Raw genomic sequence first — 1,068 nt, 5'->3', positions numbered from 1 at the left:
TAAGTTGTGGCGGGCAGCCAGGCCAACTACCGGATCATACCCAAAATGGACATGCATGCTGTGTACGGGTGGTTAGATCATGACATGCACACAAAACAAATCAGCACTGTTAGGTTTCTTTCTTTACAAATGTAGCCTACACCAGTTCTGCCGTCATAGATGACTGACATTAGACTGCATTGAACTATAACACAATAACCTGGGCAATGCTGGGTCCCAATATCTAGGCCTATATATATATATATATAGTATATATATATAGGCATAGACTATATATATATATATATATATATATATATATATATATATATATATATAGTATATATATATATATTCCAATAAAATATTTAAAAACAAAATGTGTTTCCATAAAGTTGAGAGTGAGTAGAACAAAAGTAAATAATTTTTATGCCTGCTATTTAAAGATTTTTTAAAAACACATTTTTGGGGGCGTCACGTCACTGACCCATATATATACTGTATATATATATATATATATATATATATATATTATATATATACCGGTATATATATCTGTATATAGACTGTATATATTTTCAGGTTGGCAATGGTTCAACAAACATAAGTGACCTGCCTCAAAGTACTCTGAATACAGGTACTGCATACTAAGTAGTAGCTTCTTCTGACGGTGCACTAATTCTAGAAAAGGATGCATTGACTGTGAATGGTGAAGACACTGTGCAGTGCAGTGCTAAAGGGGCCGAGGCACGACTGCTGTCCCCCATTCTTTAAAAATCAGGACAATATCACTTGCGCATTAAGGCCACCAGGGGGTGGTCAAAACTAAACAGTTGATCAGATGTCCAATTCCCTGGCAAAGGGTGTGAGTATGTATGTCAGTGTCCAGTTCTTCGTGTGAAGTCTGTGTGTATCATTCACTGTAGTCGGGGGTGTTATGGATATTTCGCGCTAATCAGTCTAAAAGTGCAAAATTTTGCACAGATGTAGCTCAGGGCATGCTCTAATGATTTAGCTAGGGCGCCCGAGTCGGCGACCTTCGGGGTCGCCACAGCGGCCAAATCAAGTTGGGCTCCCATCGACTTTCAA

This window comes from Nannobrachium achirus (genome assembly GCF_963921795.1).
Source record: "Nannobrachium achirus genome assembly, chromosome: 2".
Taxonomy (NCBI): Eukaryota; Metazoa; Chordata; class Actinopteri; order Myctophiformes; family Myctophidae; genus Nannobrachium; species Nannobrachium achirus.
This window is presented reverse-complemented; position numbering follows the sequence as displayed.